Genomic DNA, 17931 nt, shown 5'->3' with positions numbered 1-17931 from the left:
CGGCTGTCTACGTACGGCGCGAAATAAGTTCAACACACTCTACGGTTGCTGAAGTTCTCAGCCATTTGGTAAGTAGATTTTGTATTTCGATTTAAAGCTTCGTGACTGCAGGGATTCATCTTCTTGGTTCTTTCGGTAAAGTCACGTAGAATGAAAAAAATTAAAATAAAATAAAAAAACCTATAAATAATGTAATAAAATAATAATTTTATTAAATAAAACATAATAAAATTATTATTTATTACATTATTTATTATGTTTTTTATTTATTTTATTATTCCATTCTACGTGACTTTGCCGAAAGAACCAAGAAGATGAATCCCTGCAGTCACGAAAACTTGAAATCGAAATGTAATTATGTTTTATTTTTATTATTTTATTATTTCCATTCTACGTGACTTTACCGAAAGAACCAAGAAGATAGATTTTGTATCTTCGGATGGTATTTTTTTTATTTTATTCCGTGGAATGTGGTTCTCTGCATGCAGTCCCTGGCATTTGAGATATTAAAAAACGGAGGTCAGAATACAAAGTGCATTCAGACTATTCAAGGCCAGGCAAAACAAAGTGAACTATTAAATACTAAAATATTACACTGGTCAACACATTTTTCTGGCATAAGGTATTCCACCGGTTTTAAGGTATTTTGGGGTGCTGATTACAAATCTGGCATAAGTTTTTGTCCATCACATCAGGTTTTGAGATATCAAATATTGCATTTTCAATAAAAACTGCAGAAGAAAAATATTAAATAAATGTGGATATCTGCATAAAATTATAATATAAACACACTATCCTAAACATACAGCACCATATTTAACACTAAAGCAGTCATGACTCGCAACAACTTGCAATCATAAGTGACAGAGTTAATTTCGGGTAAAATCAATGAAAATGGGGTATGCCGATAGCATAAAATGAGATGTGATAGAGCAAACCTGAGATCAGATTTGGAATCAGCACCCTGAAATTAGTCTAAAACAGCTGCAAAAGTCCAGGCCAGAATTTTTTTTTGTTATTTTGTTGACCAGTGTTATTTTATTTTGCCAGGCTTTGTTTGGTCTGCTGAGCCACGCAGCTCTTCTTCAGCAGCGACCTGGCGCTCACAGATGATAGCTCAGCCAAGTGTCTTATCATCATCATCATCGTGATCGCGTGTTTATTGATAGCGGCAGGCAAAATAGTGCGGTGACGTTGATTCTAAATGTGGAGGGAAGCCAGCCCGCAGGACACGGACAAAATTCCACGCGGCCACGGAGAGAGACGCACATTCCAAATGTACCACAGGCGTCAGGGTCGGGTATGAACCCACGACCTCCTGTACACCAGGTGAGGTAGTTAACATCTCCTAGCCATCAGGTTAACGAGGGGGGGGGAGGGGTGCTTAATATAACTCTGTCCCACCGCGTAAACAGTTCAGAGTTTCATACTCTTGGTTCTTTCGGTAAAGTCACGTAGAAGGGACGAAAAATATACTTTTATTTATTTATTTATTTTATTTACTTATATTTTATGTTTAATTTTTATTATTTCATTGTTTCCCTTCTACGCGACTTTCCCGAAAGAACCAAGAATATGAATCCCTGCAGTCACGAAAGCTTTAAATCGAAATTTTTAAAGTTCAGAGTCTGTCTATATCTGGGGACAGCAGAGTGATCCATGCACTCTCCGTGTCTCTCTCTCTGTCTCTCTCCGTGTCTCTCTCTCTGTGTCTCTGTTTCTCTCTCTGTGTGTATCTGTCTCTCTCTGTGTCTCTCTCTGTGTCTCTCTCCGTTTCTCTCTCTCTCTGTGTCTCTCTCCGTTTCTCTCTCTCTCTGTGTCTCTGTGTCTCTCTGCTCAAGGCGCGGCTCCGGCTGGAGCACGCCATGTGCCACACACGTGCCGGTGATGTGTCTCTGTCTCTCTGTGTGTCTCTGTCTCTCTCTGCTCAAGGCGCGGCTCCGGCTGGAGCACGCCATGTACCACACACGTGCCGGTGATGTGTCTCTGTCTCTATCTGTGTCTCTGTCTCTCTCTGTGTCTCTGTCTCTCTCTGTGTCTCTGTCTCTCTCTGTGTCTCTGTCTCTCTCTGTGTGTATCTGTCTCTCTCTGTGTGTCTCTGTCTCTCTCCGTCTCTCTCTCTCTCTGTGTCTCTGTCTCTCTCTGTGTCTCTGTCTCTCTCTGTGTCTCTGTCTCTCTCTGTGTCTCTGTCTCTCTCTGTTCAAGGCGCGGCTCCGGCTGGAGCACGCCATGTACCACACACGTGTCGGTGATGTGTCTCTGTCTCTCTCTGTGTCTCTGTCTCTCTCTGTGTCTCTGTCTCTCTCTGTGTCTCTGTCTCTCTCTCTGTGTCACTGTCTCTCTCTGTGTCTCTCTCTGTGTCTCTCTCCGTTTCTCTCTCTCTCTCTCTGTGTCTCTGTCTCTCTCTGCTCAAGGCGCGGCTCCGGCTGGAGCACGCCATGTACCACACACGTGTCGGTGATGTGTCTCTGTCTCTCTGTGTCTCTCTGTGTCTCTGTCTCTCTCTGTGTCTCTGTCTCTCTCTGTGTCTCTGTTTCTCTCTGCTCAAGGCGCGGCTCCGGCTGGAGCACGCCATGTACCACACACGTGTCGGTGATGTGCACGTCTTCTTCGAACGCTGGTGGGGCCGGACAAGCCCCTCTCTGCACCAGCGTGGACGGCACCTCGTGGTGTTCACCTTCTGAAGCGCTCGCTCGTCACCGTGGCGTGCGCGATGACCACCACCACCACCACCACCACAACAATCACCACCACAACCACCACCACAACCACCACCACCACCACAACCACCACCACAATCACCACCACCACCACAACCACCACCACCACAACCACCACCACCACCACAACCACCCACCACAACCACCACCACCACAACCACCACAATCACCACCACCACAACCACCACCACCCACCACAAGCAGCACCACAACCACCACCACCACAATCACCACCACCACAACCACAACCACCACCACAGCCACTACGACAACCACCACCACCACCACCACGTGGCTTTTATTTCGTGTTGTGCGCGGCACATTTAGCGCCACAGCACGTGGATTTGTAGCGGTTGTTTTTTGTGTTGCTGGTGACTTTGTGTGTTACCAATTGGAATCGCCTCCTGTGCTGTTGCTGCTGGCGGCAATAAAAGTTGTTTAAAAGTCAAAGCGTCTGTCTGGGCTCTCTTTGTCTCTCTCTCCCTATGTGTGTGTCTCTCTCTCGGTGTGTGTCTCTCTCTGTCCCCCTCTCTGTCTATCTCTCTGTCTCTCTCTCCGTCTCGCTGTGTGTCGCTCTCTGTCGCTCTCTCTGTCTGTCTCGCCGTCTCTCTGTCTCTCTGTGTCTCTGTGTCTGTGTTTCCATCTCTGTCTCTCTCTGCCTCTTTCTCTCTGTGTGTGTCTGTCTCTCTGTCTCTCTGTGTCTCTTGTCTCCCTCTCTGTCTATCTCTGTGTCTCTTTATCTCTATATGCCTCTCTGTCTATCTCTCTCTGTGTCTCTCTCTCTCTCTCTGTGTCTCTCTCTCTCTCTCTCTGTGTGTCTCTCTGCCACTCTCTCTGTCTGTGTGTGTCTCTCTCTGCCTCTCTCTCTGTCTGTGTCTCTATCTGCCTCGCTATCTCTCTGTGTCTCTCTCTGCCTCTCTCTCTGTCTGTCTCTCTCTGCCTCTCTCTCTGTCTGTGTCTCTCTCTGCCTCTCTCTCTCTCTGTCTGTCTCTCTCTGCCTCTCTCTCTGTCTGTGTCTCTCTCTGCCTCTCTCTCTCTGTCTGTCTCTCTCTGCCTCTCTCTCTGTCTGTGTCTCTATCTGCCTCTCTCTCTCTCTGTCTGTCTCTCTCTGCCTCTCTCTCTGTCTGTGTGTGTCTCTCTCTCTGCCTCTCTCTCTGTCTGTGTGTGTCTCTCTCTGCCTCTCTACGACTATCCACCGAACCCGGCCCCGCTCAGGACGCGAACGATCAATCCACGTGGCCCCGCTTGCTGGCGACCGACCCACGGCTTGTCCGAGACGAGGAGGTCACCACCCACGCCACTGACTCTCCGTCTCTCTGTCTCTCTCTCTCTGTGTCTATCTCTCTCCCTGTCTCACTGTCTCCCTGTCTCTCTCTCTCTGTCTGTCTCACTGTCTCTCTCTCTCTGTCTGGATCTCTCTCCCTCGACCTTCTCCTTCCAGGGCCACGTGCACCACACACAGCAGCAGCAGCGACAGCAGCAGCAGCGGCGGCTCGTATCTGTGAACAACGCGAATGTCAACTCAATGAGGTTTTCATTAGGAACCTCGACCCAACTCCACGGGTCGTGTTCGCTGGCCGTCTTTATTCGTTTATCAGCCCCCCACCAACAGCCCCCTCAGCCCCCCCCCCCCAGTTTCCAGCCCACCCCCAGCCCCCCCCCAGCCCCCCCCCCCCCACGTGCTGGCATTCACTGACGTAAGCGGGTGGACGAAGAGCAACGCGCAGGCATCTTGTAAACCGCTCCGCTCACCGATCACCAATCGACCCCTTTCGTTCCGACGCGCACTCAGAGGGCACTGCTACCCCCCCCACCCCCCCCCCGTCGCCTCTGCCCCAAGTGGAGGTTTTAATGTCGGGATCGAACCCACGTCCTCCTGTACACCAGGCGAGGTAGTTAACATCTCCTAACCACCGTGATGATGATGATGATGATGAGAGAGAAAGACACGCAAACTCCAAATATACAACAGGCATCATCAGGGTCGGGATCGAACCCACGACCTCCTGCACACCAGGCGAGGTAGTCACCATATCATAGCCACCGTGATGATGATGATGAGAGAGAGACACGCAAACTCCAAATATACAGCAGCAGGCGTCAGGGTTGGGATCAAACCCACGACCTCCTGCACACCAGGCGAGGTAGTTAACATCTCCTAGCCACCGTGATGATGATGATGAGAGAGACACGCAAACTCCACATATACAACAGGCATCATCAGGGTCGGGATCGAACCCACGATCTCCTGCACACCAGGCGAGGTAGTCAACATCTCCTAGCCACCGTGATGATGATGAGAGAGAGAGACACGCAAACTCCAAATATACAGCAGCAGGCGTCAGGGTTGGGATCGAACCCACGACCTCCTGCACACCAGGCGAGGTAGTCAACATCTCTTAGCCACCGTGATGATGATGAGAGAGAGACACGCAAACTCCAAATATACAGCAGCAGGCGTCAGGGTTGGGATCGAACCCACGTCCTCCTGTACACCAGGCGAGGTAGTTAACATCTCCTAGCCACCGTGATGATGATGAGAGAGAGACACGCAAACTCCAAATATACAGCAGCAGGCGTCAGGGTTGGGATCGAACCCACGACCTCCTGTACACCAGGCGAGGTAGTCAACATCTCCTAGCCACCGTGATGATGATGAGAGAGAGACACGCAAACTCCAAATATACAGCAGCAGGCGTCAGGGTCGCACCGCTCCCCTCGCGGTGACAGGCGCCTGACCCCAGACCCATCCACAGAGCTCCGGGCAGGGTTCCCGTCTAGCTCCCGACACAGGAGTGGCAGCCTCTCTGCCCCTCCCCCCTTCTCCTTTCAGTTTGCCCCTCCCCCACCCCCACCCCCAGGCACTCGCGTCGTCCAATAGGAGATCCCCAGAGCGGCTTCCGGCTGTCTGGGACGAGTTGGTGCGAGGAGGGCACGTGGTGGTGTTGGTGTCACGTGGGTGTCTATTGTGCGCTCGCTGCTGCGGGATGTTAACTGCCTCGCCTGGTGTACAGGAGGTCGTGGATTCGATCCCGACCCTGACGCCTGCTGCTGTATACTTGGAGTTTGCGTGTCTCTCTCTTTCTCTCATCATCATCACGGTGGCTAGGAGATGTTAACTCCCTCGCCTGGTGTACAGGAGGTCGTGGGTTCGATCCCGACTCTGACGCCTGTTGCTATGTATTTGGAGTTTGCGTGTCTCTCTCTCATCATCATCACGGTGGCTCGGAGATGTTAACTCCCTTGCCTGGTATACAGCAGGTCGTGGGTTCGATCCCGACCCTGATGATGCCTGCTGTATATTTGGAGTCTGCGTGTCTCTCATCATCATCACGGTGGCTAGGAGATGTTAACTACCTCGCCTGGTCTACAGGAGGTCGTGGGTTTGATCCCAGACCCTGACGCCTGCTGCTGTTTATGTGAAGTTTGCGTGTCTCTCCTCATGGTCGCATGGATTTTCTCTTCCGGGTCTTACGTTTTTCCCCTCCACATTGTAGTTGTGGCCGATATCACTTCCACGGCGTCTGTTGGTTTAGAAAAGCGGAGAAACCAGGAGGAGACCCTTGCAGAACATGGGGAGTACAAACAGCACTCACACAAACATTCACATACTCCAACAACAACCGCTATTCGCCACTAAGTGGCGGTGACGTCACCACGACGCTTGTGCCAGGCCATGTGCACCTTGAGACCACGTGAAGTGTCGAACGCCCGCTGGCAGGAGGTCACGGGGCAGACCCAGCAGGTGCCACGGGTCGACTGACTGAGATGACCGAGATGAGTGGCTGATGCACCACCTGTGCCCCCTACTGTACCAACTTGCTATGCTTTAGCCACCCGGCGCTCCGCTCGTTGTTGTGAGCGTCGCTCCTCCGCCCTCCGTTGTTGTTGGAGGGCGACTGCCTCCAACTGCCCAGTAGCAGCGTCCTTCACGAGCCTCCTCCACTGAGGCCGATCTTGACACCGCTGGTACCAGTCATCGGCAAGTCCACTCAGCTCCACGTCCTCCTGTACCACATCACTCCATCTCTTCTCTAGCCCGTGCCGCGCACGTTTAACCCCCTCGATCCGGCCGAACAAAAGCTGTTTAGGCATGCGGTGGCTGGGCATGCGGGCTACATGACCCAGCCAACGCAACCTTGCCTGCCGGAGGAGCTCACACACACACACATTCACTCACTCACACCTACACTCACTCACACATAAACTCACTCACACACTCACACATACACTCACTCACACATAAACTCACTCACACATTCACACACTCACTCTGTAGAACAGGGGGAGATCACACAAACTCCACTCAGTCACTCTGTAGAACAGGAGGAGATCACACAAACTCCACTCACTCACTCTGTAGAACAGGGGGAGATCACACAAAATCCGCTCACTCACTCTGTAGAACAGGGGGAGATCACACAAACTCCACTCACTCACTCTGTAGAACAGGGGGAGATCACACAAACTCCACTCACTCACTCTGTAGAACAGGGGGAGATCACACAAACTCCGCTCACTCACTCTGTAGAACAGGGGGAGATCAAACAAACTCCACTCACTCACTCTGTAGAACAGGGGGAGATCATACAAACTCCACTCACTCAGTGTGTGTGTGAGTTATTCACCCAATGTGTGTGTGTGTCTGAGTTATTCACTCAGTGTGTGTGTGTGTCTGGGTTATTCACTCAGTGTGTGTGTGTCTGGGTTATTCACTCAGTGTGTGTCTGGGTTATTCATTCAATGTGTGTGTGTTTGTGTCTGAGTTACTGTGATCACGTTTCCAATTTTCAAGAGAATTTGTTTGACCCGGTTAGAACTCAAGAAACCAGCGCAGAGTCCCATTTGCAAGTGAGTGAATGCACGAGTGAGTGAGTTCGTGAATCAGTGAGTGGGTGAGTTAGTGAGTATGTGAGTTCGTAAGTGAATCAGTGAGTGGGCGAGTCAGTGAGTGGGTGATTTCGTGAGTGAATCAGTTAGTGGGCGAGTCGGTGAGTGGGTGAGTTCGTGAGTGAATCATTGAGTGGGTGAGTTCGTGAGTGAATCAGTGAGTGGGCGAGTCAGTGAGTGGGTGAGTTCGTGAGTGAATCAGTGAATGGGTGAGTCAGTGCGTGGGCGAGTTCGTGAGTGAATCAGTGAGTGGGCGAGTCAGTGAGTGTGTGAGTTCGTGAGTGAATCAGTGAGTGGGTGAGTCAGTGCGTGGGTGAGTTCGTGAGTGAATCAGTTAGTGGGCGAGTCGGTGAGTGGGTGAGTTCGTGAGTGAATCATTGAGTGGGTGAGTTCGTGAGTGAATCAGTGAGTGGGCGAGTCAGTGAGTGGGTGAGTTGGTGAGTGAATCAGTGAATGGGTGAGTCAGTGCGTGGGTGAGTTCGTGAGTGAATCAGTGAGTGGGTGAGTGAAGCGCTGTGGAGTGTGTAGTTGCCGTTCACAGCCAGTGACGATTATCCGAATGGGTCTTTGGCCTCCGGCGCGGTGTGTTAAACATCGCCACCTGGGGAGACAAAGGCGGCCGGGCGTGGTGCTCACCACCCACCCCGCGGCCTGCTACAGACGCTGCCCCTACACGCGAACGGCACTTGCCCCGACAGCCTGTCCGAGGCTACCACGGGAGTGGGGATCTTTTGTCTGTCGGCGGCTCGCGATCATCGTCAGCCGGGCGCCGAGTGGTGGGTCCGCGAGTCGCCGCGGCTTCGTCTCCCGCTGCTTTGGAGGCCCCGCTGCCTGCAAGACCCTGACCCCAAGGCGTCATCGTCAGTAGCAGTAGCGGCGGCGGCCGTGGTGGTAGCAGCCAGGATCGGGTAACACGCGGGGGGGTGGAGGGGGGTGGAGGGGGGGGGTCCCGTGCCGTCATCTGATGCGCGTGCCACGAGATGGAGGGGGGGGGCTGTGTGTGTGGGGTGTGTGTGTGTCCACGTGTGTGTGTGTCTGGGGTATGTGTGTGTCTGGGGTGTGTGTGTCCATGTGTGTGTGTGTGTGGGGTGTGTGTCCCCACGTGTGTGTGTGTCCACGTGTGTGTGTGGGGTGTGTGTGTGTGTGTGTACACGTGTGTGTGTGTCCACACGTGTGTGTATCCACTTGTGTGTGTCCACGTGTGTGTGTCTGGGGTGTGTGTGTCCACGTGTGTGTGTCCATGTGTGTGTCCATGTGTGTGTGTGTGGGGTGTGTGTCCCCACGTGTGTGTGTGTCCACGTGTGTGTGTGGGGTGTGTGTGTGTGTCCACGTGTGTGTGTGTCCACGTGTGTGTGTGTCCACGTGTGTGGCCACGTGTGTACGGGTGTGTGTGTCCACGTGTGTGGCCACGTGTGTGTCCCCACGTGTGTGTGTGTGTCCACGTGTGTGTGTGTCCACACGTGTGTGTATCCACTTGTGTGTGTCCACGTGTGTGTGTCTGGGGTGTGTGTGTGTCCGTGTGTGTGTCCACGTGTGTGTGTCTGGGGTGTGTGTGTATCCACGTGTGTGTGTGTGTGTCCACGTGTGTGGCCACGTGTGTGTGTTTATGTGTGTGTGTGTCCACACGTGTGTGTGTGTGTCTGGGGTGTGTGTGTGTCCGTGTGTGTGTCCACGTGTGTGTCCACGTGTGTGTCCCCACGTGTGTGTGTGTGTGTGTCCACGTGTGCGTGTGTGAGAATCAGAATCTTGATTTTGGACCGCAGGAATCCGATGAGCTGTGAAGCTCTTTGCTGCACGCACGCCCCAGTCGAGAAGAGTCACAACAAGGGACGCAAACACCGACACGAGTGCAACGGTGTTAGGCATGGGAAGCAAGTCACTAGACACGAAAAAGACACAAAGTTTCTAACTCTAAATTGCGTGCAGCGGTTAGCGCTACGCTGCGCTACGAACCCGGCCAACACCGCCAGTGACGATTATCTAAACCGGTCCTGGGCCTCCCCTAGGTTGACTCAGCCTCAAATGAGTCCCCGGTGCGGTGCGTGGTAAACATCGCCACTGGGGAGACAAAGGCGGCCGGGCGTGGTGCTGGTTGCCCATCTCCGCCCCCGTGTACCGTGCCGGATTTCATGGGTGCTGCTGCTACTCGCTAACAGCACTTGCCCCTACAGTCTGTTAAAGACTGTATGGTGGGGGGTGGTGGTGGGTGGTCGTGGGTAGTGGGTGGGGTGGTAGTGGGTGGGGTTGGTAGTGGGTAGTGGGTGGTAGTGGGTGGGGTTGGTAATGTGTGGTAGTGGGTGGTAGTGGGTCGTAGTGGGTGGTAGTAGTAATGGGTGGAAGTGGGTGGGGGTGGTAGTGGGTGGTAGTGGGTGGGGGTGGTAGTGGGTGGGGTGGTAGTGGGTAGTAGTGGGTGGAAGTGGGTGGGGGGTAGTAGTGGGTGGGGGTGGTAGGTAGTGGGTGGAAGTGGGTGGGGGTAGTAGTGGGTGGAAGTGGGTGGGGTGGTAGTAGTAGTGGTGGTAGTGGGTGGTAGTAGGTGGTAGTGGTAGTGGGTGGAAGTGGGTGGTGGTAGTAGTAGTGGGTGGTAGTGGTAGTGGTAGTAGGTGGTAGTAGTAGTGGGTGGTAGTGGGTGGTAGTGGGTGGGGTAGTAGTGGGTGGAAGTGGGTGGTGGGAGTGGTAGTGGGTGGGGGTAGTAGTGGGTGGGGTAGTAGTAGCTAGTGGGTGGAAGTGGGGGTAGTAGTAGTGGTAGTAGTGAGTGGAGGTGGGTGGGGGTAATAGTAGTAGCTAGTGGGTGGAAGTGGGTGGGGGTGGTAGTAGCTAGTGGGTGGGGGTGGTAGTAGTAGTAGCTAGTGGGTGGAAGTGAGTGGGGGTAGTAGTAGTAGCTAGTGGGTGGAAGGGGGGTGGTAGCTAGTGGGTGGAAGGGGGTGGTAGCTAGTGGGTGGAAGTGGGGGTAGTAGTAGCTAGTGGGTGAAGTGGGTGGGGGTAGTAGTAGTAGCTAGTGGGTGGAAGGGGGTGGTAGCTAGTGGGTGGAAGGGGGTGGTAGCTAGTGGGTGGAAGTGAGTGGGGGTAATAGTAGTAGCTAGTGGGTGGAAGTGGGTGGGGGTAGTAGTAGTAGTAGCTAGTGGGTGGGGGTAGTAGTAGCTAGTGGGTGGAAGTGAGTGGGGGTAGTAGTAGTAGCTAGTGGGTGGAAGTGGGTGGGGGGTGTTTCCGCTACCATAGAAAGCGGCGCTCTCCTCTCTCCCCCCACGACACAAGCGGCACGCGGCACGCGGAGCGGCACACGGCAGCGGCACGGCTCCCGTGCAGGTGAGAGATGGGCGAGGTCGCACGGGCACCAAAGACAAAGGTGCCCCGCACACACCACAACGCGCCCAGGTAGCCTTCTCGCCCGAGAGGGTAAAGCCTATTCGTTTTTTCATCGTCTTCAACGGGCGTTCTCCGTGTCTCTCTTTTATCGCTGCTGTTGGTGCTACTCATGCCGTGGTTGACTGTTGGTTGATTCCGCCACCACCACCAACCGCTCACTCATTCACCCACTCACTCACCCACTCACTCACTCACTCGTTTAACCACTCACTCATCCACTCACTCACTCGTTTAACCACTCACTCACCCACTCACTCGTGTAACCACTCATCCACTCATTCACTCACTCACTCACTCACCCACGCACTCACCCGCACTCACTCACTCACCCACTCGTTTAACCACTCACTCACTCACCCACTCACTCACTCACCCACTCACTCACCCACGCACCCACTCACTCACCCACTCGTTTAACCACTCACTCACCCACGCACTCACCCGCTCGCTCACTCACTCACTCACCCACGCACTCACCCACTCGTTTAACCACTCACCGACTCACTCACCCACTGACCCACCCACTCACCCACTGACCCACTCACTCACCCACTCACTCACTCACTCACCCACTCACTCACTCACCCACGCACTCACCCGCAATCACTCACCCACTCGTTTAACCACTCACTCACTCACTCACCCACTCAATCACCCACTCACTCACCCACGCACCCACCCACTCACTCACTCACTCGTTTAAACCACTCACTCACCCACGCACTCACCCGCTCACTCACTCACCCACGCACATCACCCACTCGTTTAACCACTCACCGACTCAATCACCCACTCGTTTAACCACTTACTCACCCACTCACTCACCCACTCACTCACTCACTCACCCACTCGTTTAACCACACACTCACTCACCCACTCACTCACTCACCCACGCACTCACCCACTCACTCATCCACGCACTCACCCGCTCACTCACTCACTCACTCGTTTAACCACTCACCGACTCACTCACCCACTGACCCACTCACCCACTCACTCACCCACTCACCCACTGACCCACTCACTCACACATATATCACTCGCTGCCGTGTCCCGTTTTCGGAAAAATCGTAGCGCAGTCGAAGTAGGAATTGCTCTGAGCAGTGTCGGTAGTGCACGTGTACACGTGGTGTGTGAGAAGTGCCGGTAGTGCACGTGTACACGTGGTGCGTGAGAAGTGCCGGTAGTGCACGTGTACACGTGGTGTGTGAGAAGTTCCGGTAGTGCCGGTAGTGCACGTGTACACGTGGTGTGTTGTGTCGTGAGTAGTGCCGGTAGTGCACGTGTACACGTGGTGCGTGAGTAGTGCCGGTAGTGCACGTGTACACGTGGTGCGTGGTGCAGTACCGGTAGTGCACGTGTACATGTGGTGTGTGGTGCCGTGAGAAGTGTCGGTAGTGCACGTGTACACGTGGTGTGTTGTGCTCTGAGTAGTACCGGTAGTGCACGTATACACGTGGTGCATAGTGCCGTTAGCAGTACACACACGTACAGAGACTAACACACACACACAAAGATCCCCCGTGTAGCCTTAACAGACTGTAGGGGCAAGTGCTGTTAGCGAGTAGCACCTATGAAGGCCGGCACGGCACACGAGGGGGTGGGTGGCCAACACCACGCCCGGCCGCCTTTGTCTCCCCAGTGGCGATGTTCACACACCGCACCAGGTACTCATTTGAGGCCGAGTCGACCTAGGAGAGGCCCAGGACCTCGGTTTTAAATAAAATCGTCACCCAGCCCTGCCCGAGAGTGGGAATGGAACTCGGTGCGGCCGGGTTCGTAGCGTAGCGCGCTAACCGCTGCCCCACCACTCCCCGTTTCAACATCACCACCGCCACCACCACCATCATCATCATTATCCCCATCGCCCCTCCTGTCTGTGTGTGTGTGTGTTTACTATGGAAGGCAGCTAAATTGAGAGGGTCCCTCTACTAATTGAGGCGAAGTTTACATTTGGCAGATTAGCCAGGAAGCCACCGCGCTGCCAGACGACACGGGACGCTGCGACAGCCGAGCGAGACACACGGACAGGACACGTGGTGCTGGTGGTGGTGCTGGTAGTGCTGGTGGTGGTAGTGGTGGTGGTAGTAGTGGTGGTGGTAGTGCTGGTGGTGGTGGTGCTGGTAGTGGTGGTGGTGGTGGTGGTGCTGGTGGTGGTGGTGGTAGTAGTGGTGGTGGTAGTGCTGGTGGTGGTAGTGCTGGTAATGGTAGTGCTGGTTGTGGTGGTGGTGGTGGTGCTGGTGGTGGTGGTAGTGGTGGTGGTGGTAGTGGTGGTGGTGCTGGTGGTGGTGGTGCTGGTGGTGGTGGTGCTGGTGGTGGTGGTGCTGGTGGTGGTGATGGTGGTGGTGGTAGTGGTGGTGGTGCTGGTGGTGGTGGTGCTGGTGGTGGTGCTGGTGGTGGTGCTGGTGGTGCTGGTGGTGGTAGTGGTGGTGGTGGTGCTGGTGGTGGTAGTGGTGGTAGTGGTGCTGGTGGTGGTGGTGGTAGTAGTGGTGGTGGTAGTGCTGGCGGTGGTGGTGCTGGTGGTGGTGGTGGTGGTAGTAGTGGTGGTGGTGCTGGTGGTGGTGCTGGTGGTGGTAGTGGTAGTAGTGGTGGTGGTAGTAGTGGTGGTGGTAGTGCTGGTGGTGGTGGTGCTGGTGGTGATGGTGCTGGTGGTGATAGTGGTGGTGCTGGTGGTGGTGGTGGTGCTGGTGGTGGTGGTGCTGGTGGTGGTAGTGGTGGTGGTGGTGGTAGTGGTGGTGCTGGTAGTGGTGGTGGTAGTGGTGGTGCTGGTGGTGGTGGTGATAGTGGTGGTGCTGGTGGTGATAGTGGTGGTGATATTGGTGGTGCTGGTGGTGGTGCTGGTAGTGGTGGTGATAGTGGTGGTGGTGGTGATGCTGGTGGTGGTAGTGGTGGTGGTGGTGCTGGTGGTGGTAGTGGTGGTAGTGGTGCTGGTGGTGGTGGTGGTAGTAGTGGTGGTGGTAGTGCTGGTGGTGGTAGTGCTGGTAATGGTAGTGCTGGTTGTGGTGGTGGTGGTGCTGGTGGTGGTGCTGGTGGTGGTGCTGGTGGTGGTGGTAGTGCTGGTGGTGGTAGTGCTGGTGGTGGTACTGGTGGTGGTAGTGCTGGTGGTGGTGGTGCTGGTGGTGGTGGTAGTGGTGGTGGTGGTAGTGCTGGTGGTGGGGGTGGTGGTGGTGGTGGTGATGCTGGTGGTGGTGCTGGTGGTGCTGGTGGTGGTGATGCTGGTGGTGCTGATGGTGCTGGTGGTGGTGGTGGTGCTGGTGGTGGTAGTAGTGGTGGTGGTGGTGGTGCTAGTGGTGGTGGTGGTAGTAGTGGTGGTGCTGGTGGTGGTAGTGGTGGTGGTAGTGGTGGTGGTAGTGCTGGTGGTGGGGAAGGAAGCCCCTCCCCACCCCCTAGTAACATGAAACGCTCGGGCCAACAACGTTCATTCCAGCAGGTTTTCCAACCACATGCCAACGTTCGTCAAACGTTGGACAAACCAAATGCTGCACCTCCGATTAGCACGGGTTGGCGACTTACTTACTGTGCGAAAAAAAGTTCAGCATACTTGCTTGATAACACGTTGGCTCAACGTTGGCTCAACGTTGGCTCAAAGTTGGGCCCAACGTTGGGTCCAAGAAGTTGCCATGCCAACGTTGGCTCAACGTTGGTTCAACGACGTTGGGCCGAATTTTGGTGGAACAAGTTGCCACCAAATACCAAAGTAGGTTTAACGTTGTTGGGTACAACAGCTTTTGGCAAACCACCAACATTGGCACGCAGATAGCCACAGAGATCCAGACTCATAGAGACTCACAGAGACTCATAGACACTCATAGAGATCCAGACTCATAGAGACCCACAGAGACACACAGATACCCACAGAGATCCAGACTCATAGACCCACAGAGATCCAGACTCATAGAGACACACAGAGACACACAGATACCCACAGAGACTCATAGACCCATAGAGATCCAGACTCATAGAGACACACAGAGACTCATAGACACTCATAGAGATCCAGACTCATAGAGACTCACAGAGACTCATAGACACCCATAGAGATCCAGACTCATAGAGACACACAGAGACTCATAGACACTCATAGAGATCCAGACTCATAGAGACTCACAGAGACTCATAGACACCCATAGAGATCCAGACTCATAGAGACTCACAGAGACTCATAGACACTCATAGAGATCCAGACTCATAGAGACACACAGAGACTCATAGACACTCATAGAGATCCAGACTCATAGAGACTCACAGAGACTCATAGACACCCATAGAGATCCAGACTCATAGAGACACACAGAGACTCATAGACACTCATAGAGATCCAGACTCATAGAGACACACAGAGACTCATAGACACTCATAGAGATCCAGACTCATAGAGACTCACAGAGACTCATAGACACCCATAGAGATCCAGACTCATAGAGACTCACAGAGACTCATAGACACTCATAGAGATCCAGACTCATAGAGACACACAGAGACTCATAGACACCCATAGAGATCCAGACTAAAAGAGACCCACAGAGACACACAGATACCCACAGAGATCCAGACTCATAGACCCACAGAGATCCAGACTAATAGAGACACACAGAGACACACAGATACCCACAGAGACTCATAGACCCATAGAGATCCAGACTCATAGAGACACACAGAGACTCATAGACACCCATTGAGATCCAGACTCATAGAGACTCACAGAGACTCATAGACCCATAGAGATCCAGACTCATAGAGACACACAGAGACTCATAGACACTCATAGAGATCCAGACTCATAGAGACACACAGAGACTCATAGACACTCATAGAGATCCAGACTCATAGAGACACACAGAGACTCATAGACACCCACAGAGATCCAGACTCATAGAGACTCACAGAGACTCATAGACACTCATAGAGATCCAGACTAATAGAGACCCACAGAGACACACAGATACCCACAGAGATCCAGACTCATAGACCCACAGAGACACACAGATACCCACAGAGATCCAGACTCATAGAGACACACAGAGACACACAGATACCCACAGAGACTCATAGACCCATAGAGATCCAGACTCATAGAGACACACAGAGACTCATAGACACCCATTGAGATCCAGACTCATAGAGACTCACAGAGACTCATAGACCCATAGAGATCCAGACTCATAGAGACACACAGAGACTCATAGACACTCATAGAGATCCAGACTCATAGAGACACACAGAGACTCATAGACACTCATAGAGATCCAGACTCATAGACCCACACAGAGACTCATAGACACCCATAGAGATCCAGACTCATAGAGACACACAGAGACTCATAGACACCCATAGAGATCCAGACTAATAGAGACCCACAGAGACACACAGATACCCACAGAGATCCAGACTCATAGAGACACACAGAGACTCATAGACACTCATAGAGATCCAGACTAATAGAGACCCACAGAGACACACAGATACCCACAGAGATCCAGACTCATAGAGACACACAGAGACTCATAGACACCCATAGAGATCCAGACTAATAGAGACCCACAGAGACTCATAGACACTCATAGAGATCCAGACTCATAGAGACACACAGAGACTCATAGACACCCATAGAGATCCAGACTAATAGAGACCCACAGAGACACACAGATACCCACAGAGATCCAGACTCATAGACCCACAGAGATCCAGACTAATAGAGACACACAGAGACACACAGATACCCACAGAGACTCATAGACCCATAGAGATCCAGACTCATAGAGACACACAGAGACTCATAGACACTCATAGAGATCCAGACTCATAGAGACACACAGAGACTCATAGACACTCATAGAGATCCAGACTCATAGAGACACACAGAGACTCATAGACACCCATAGAGATCCAGACTCATAGAGACTCACAGAGACTCATAGACCCATAGAGATCCAGACTCATAGAGACACACAGAGACTCATAGACACTCATAGAGATCCAGACTCATAGAGACACACAGAGACTCATAGACACCCATAGAGATCCAGACTCATAGAGACTCACAGAGACTCATAGACACTCATAGAGATCCAGACTCATAGAGACACACAGAGACTCATAGACACTCATAGAGATCCAGACTCATAGAGACACACAGAGACTCATAGACACCCATAGAGATCCAGACTAATAGAGACACACAGAGACTCATAGACACCCATAGAGATCCAGACTCATAGAGACTCACAGAGACTCATAGACACTCATAGAGATCCAGACTCATAGAGACACACAGAGACTCATAGACACCCATAGAGATCCAGACTAATAGAGACCCACAGAGACACACAGATACCCACAGAGATCCAGACTCATAGACCCACAGAGATCCAGACTAATAGAGACACACAGAGACACACAGATACCCACAGAGACTCATAGACCCATAGAGATCCAGACTCATAGAGACACACAGAGACTCATAGACACCCATTGAGATCCAGACTCATAGAGACTCACAGAGACTCATAGACCCATAGAGATCCAGACTCATAGAGACACACAGAGACTCATAGACACTCATAGAGATCCAGACTCATAGAGACACACAGAGACTCATAGACACTCATAGAGATCCAGACTCATAGAGACACACAGAGACTCATAGACACCCATAGAGATCCAGACTAATAGAGACACACAGAGACTCATAGACACCCATAGAGATCCAGACTCATAGAGACTCACAGAGACTCATAGACACTCATAGAGATCCAGACTCATAGAGACACACAGAGACTCATAGACACTCATAGAGATCCAGACTCATAGAGACACACAGAGACTCATAGACACCCATATAGATCCAGACTAATAGAGACCCACAGAGACACACAGATACCCACAGAGATCCAGACTCATAGAGACACACAGAGACTCATAGACACCCATAGAGATCCAGACTCATAGACACCCATAG

At 52.6% G+C, this 17931-nt stretch overlaps 1 protein-coding gene across 1 annotated transcript in view; it reads left to right on the top strand.

Annotated features, from left to right (window-relative positions):
- The first annotated feature begins 10836 nt into the window (after nucleotides 1–10836).
- Nucleotides 10837–17931, top strand: part of LOC133360089 (tenascin-like) — a 47070-nt gene continuing 39975 nt past the window's right edge. Inside the window, exon 1 of the mRNA XM_061578678.1 lies at nucleotides 10837–10913. The gene's annotated coding sequence lies outside the window, so the exon portion shown is untranslated. The remainder of the gene's footprint in view (nucleotides 10914–17931) is intronic.

This window comes from Lethenteron reissneri, chromosome 67, assembly GCF_015708825.2.
Source record: "Lethenteron reissneri isolate LAM-NWPU_2019-01 chromosome 67, ASM1570882v1, whole genome shotgun sequence".
Taxonomy (NCBI): domain Eukaryota; kingdom Metazoa; phylum Chordata; class Hyperoartia; order Petromyzontiformes; family Petromyzontidae; genus Lethenteron; species Lethenteron reissneri.
The sequence above is the reverse complement of the archived record's forward strand: the minus strand, read 5'-3'. Positions and strand labels throughout refer to the sequence as shown.